The sequence below is a fragment of the Trichechus manatus genome, unplaced genomic scaffold (genome assembly GCF_000243295.1).
Source record: "Trichechus manatus latirostris isolate Lorelei unplaced genomic scaffold, TriManLat1.0 scaffold00133, whole genome shotgun sequence".
NCBI classification, from domain to species: Eukaryota; Metazoa; Chordata; class Mammalia; order Sirenia; family Trichechidae; genus Trichechus; species Trichechus manatus.
In genome coordinates, this window is record NW_004444069.1 from 5,028,189 (window position 1) to 5,032,211 (window position 4,023).

A 4,023-nucleotide genomic window follows, 5' to 3' on the forward strand; every position below is an offset into this window, starting at 1 on the left:
ATAGCCTGAGCTCTTAACCACTGCACCACCAGGGCTCTGAAAAAAATAACTACCACCTCCTCAAAATAAATGTGATAGACACTTGTAGTATGGTAAACTGATTTTTGTGTTGATATGTGACTTAGGAGACCCCAAGTGTTACTGAGTAGAACTGAGTTTCCTAGGGCTTTTTTAGCTGTAATCTTTACGAAAGCAGATCTTCAGGCCTTTCTTCCACAGTGCCACTGGGTGGGTTTGAGCCACCAACTTTTTGGTTACCAGCTGAGAGCAAACCGTTTGCGCCACCTACAGACCTTGGTAAACTGATTTTTGACTCATCTTTCCTTCATTGTAAATCTCAGAAATCAGTAATCTAATTTGTATCTCCATCATTAATGCACATTAGTAAGTCTTCATATGAAGAGAAGGAAAGCTGAATAAATGGAAAAAACATTAAAAGATATTTTTCATAGTAAAATATTTTGTTTCTAGTGAAACTAACTGAAAGCATAAAAATTCTAAAGGAATCCTACAAATGCAATAAATCATTCAAAAAATTAAAATGCATTTCATGTTTATAGGGTTGTTCCCACACTAGGGATGGGCACTAGGGATATGTTAGCCAGATTGTTGCAATTCTGGCCAGTAGACCCTCTGTCAACCCATCCCTTACAGAGGGACACAAGGTGATTTTTGAAGCCAGTTCAAAAGAGCAAAGTGATTGTTTCATTCACATCTTAACTCAAAATTCAAACCTTTTCATTTACTAAAAAATGATAAGAATGTCAAAGCTATCTATAATGATTAGGCCATCACACAAACATTTGCTCCCTTCTTATGCAAGATTTTTTTCTTGGGAGCGTAGTATCATTTTGGACTTAGCAAACACTTTGGAAGCACCCATAATGCTTTACATTTCATTGCTCACATAACATTCCTTTGAGGTTGTAAGCAAGCTCCACTAAACTTCTGAGAACAGATTTGAATGGGTCACCTTGAATTACTCCAGTCCAGTACTGCAATTTTGCCAGCGAAGACATGGATGCATGGGAGAACGGTTAATCAAGAATTATCAAGCCAGGATTTGGGCCAGGAAGGGTCTTCCCAGATAAAATAGCTGTCTACTGTGACTATCTGGGGTGGACAGTGAGGGGAATCAATGTCGAACCTTACTCTCACTGCACAGAAAATAAATCTTAAATTACTTATGGAGTTAAAAGTTGTTGTTGTTGTTAGTTGCTGTCCAGTTGATTCCACTCATGGCGAACCCATGAGTGCGGAGTAGAACTGCTTCATAGGGGTTTCAAGACTGTGGCTTTTTAGAAGCAGATCACCAGGCCTGTCTTCCAAGGTGCCTCTGAGTGGGTTTGAACTACCAATCTTTCAGCTAGTTGTCGGGTGCTTAACCATTTGTACGAGCCAAGGACTCCAAAGTTAAACATAACAAATCAAAATATTTAAAACTAGGGGAAAATTTAGGTGACTGCTACCTTTTCAGTCTTCCAGTCTCCAAATGTTAGAATGCCCAGGCTCAATCCTCAGCCCTCTTCTCTTTTCTCTCTCTGTGCTCACCACTTGGCGGCCATGTCCAGTTCTCCCTCACTCCTTTCTTCCACATACAATTCCTTCAGCCAATCCTCCATGAAAAAGAAGCAGAAATGATAGGAACCAGTGATGTGGATGGGACAAATATCATTGTTAGTCACCACTGAGTCAGCTCCAACTCATGGCCACCTCATGTATAGCAAAACGAAACATTCCCCTGTCCTGCACCATCTTCATGATTCTTGGTATGTTTGAGTCCATTATTTCCACTATTGTGTCAATCCATCTCATTGAGGGTTTCCCTCATTTTTGCTGACCCTCTGCTTTACCAACCATAATGTCCTTTTCTAGCAATTAGTCTTTCCTGATGATGTGTCTAATGCTTCTAAGGAGCATTCTGGTTGTATTTTGTCTAAGACTGATTTGTTCATTCTTTTGGCAGTCCACTGTATATTCAATATTATTTTCCAACACTACAATTCAAACACACCAATTCTTCTGCATTCTTTTTTTTCATTGTCCAACTTTCCCATGCATATGAGGCGACTGAAAAGGCCATGGCTTGGGTCAGGCCACCTTAGTCCTCAAAGTGACATCTTTGCTTTTTAAAACTTCAAAGAGGTCCTTTGCAGCAGATTTGCCCAATGCAATATCTCATTTGATTTCTTGACTGTTGCATCCATAGATCTTAATGGGATAAGTAGGAATAGGTAATATAATGAATGGGCTTATTGCCCTGCAAAGGTCTTCTGAACAAATGTACGTCATCCTTGCTGCTGTAGTGGGCTCAGAATATCCTGGTCCCAGCTCTGACATGCACACGTTGGTGTTCCAGGGATGGCGCCACTGCCTTGCACCTCCCCGCCTCCACACACACACACTATGGGGTGATGACTCAGGTGGCAGAAGGTTGGTGGGAAGCAACAGATGGAAGACAGTGAAGATGGTCGCAAAGTCCAACAATCAGAGAGACCAAGGGCTGAGTCTTCTGGCAGGCTGTGCTCCAGGAGCAGATGCAGAGAGGTCAGTGGAGGTGACCCTACAGGACAGAGTAGAAACGCCCATAGGGCTTCCTAGGCTGTAATCTTGGAGCAGAACGCCAGGTCTTTCTCCTGCGGAGCTTCTGAGTGGGCTGAACCTTCAACCTTTCAATTAGTAGCGGAGCATTTAACTGTTGTACCACCAGGGCTTCTTATAAAGCTCTGTAAAAAACCAGAAAACCCATTGCCATTGAGTCAATCCAGACTCATAGAGACCCTATAGGACAGAGTATAACTGCCCCATAGGGTGTCCAAGGAGCGGCTGATGGATTTGAACTGCTGACCTTTCTGGTTAGCAGCTGAACTCTTAACCACTGTGCCATAAAGCTCTGTAGGAAACTGTAATAAGCCTAACAGCAAAGAAACCTCCTGCAAGTGTTGCCAGGAAGAAAAGGGAGAGGTTGACAAGAGTGGTTGCCTCTACTTGGGGCTTTAATCGTAACTTTAGGCAAACCAGCTGAGAGTCACCAGGAACTGAAGGAGCGATGGGTCATCCCCACTCTGCTGGACCAAGCAAAATCAGGCAGGTCACTGGCGCAGATGCAGAGGAAGGTCATCCACAAATAGGTCAGATGACAGCACCACACAGGCTGGGTTCTAAGAGCTCACTGAGGCTCCAACGGAAATGGCTGCCTCACAGAGCTGTGCTTAGGGCTCCTGTTGTGGGTGGCTCCCCAAAATCAACACGCTACCTAGCCCAGATGCTGCAAAAAAATATATATATCCCCCTTTGCTCAGGCCATCACAGCAAGAGCAGAGGGCCAGATGGTGTTGCCGGATTCCCATCTGCAATTATCCCCAACCACCCTGAGGCCTCAGAGGGAGAATTTACGGTTCCAACACAAATTAAGATAGGCCAGGACCTCAACATGGTCACCTGCTCCTGCCTGTGCCCTTGAACTGGTACTGCTCCTCACCAGAGCTCCACGCCCCCCTTTCCTTTGCCAAAAGCTTTTAAGGAAGGTAAGGAGAGCAAACCTTGCGGAGTTGACTTTGCCAGAATGATTGTTTTCCTTTCTTCTCTATTTTCTGATTAGAAAGGCATAGCAATTGAATTCTTAATAAATCACCATGTAATCTATTCTAACCAAAGATGCAAATACTATAGGAGCCCCAGAATGCCCCTGTCCCCTTCCCTGTTTCTATAAAAGGGACAAGTAAGACTGAAACAAGTTTTGTTTCCAGCCAAGGCTCAGAGAAGTTAAGTGACCTGGCCAAAGACACACAGTGAATTGGTGGCAGGAATCACAGCTCGGAGAGAGAGGGCCTGTCATGTATTTTTGCCCACCTATCATCTGGGGTGCTGAAATGGATTGGTATTGGCCGTTTTGAATTGGACAACCGTATAGTCTACAATGCCGGGAATGACAACTTGAAGAGGAATGGCATTGCATTCATCGTCAAAAAGAACATTTCAAGATCTATCCTGAAGTACAATGCTGTCAGTGATAGGATAATA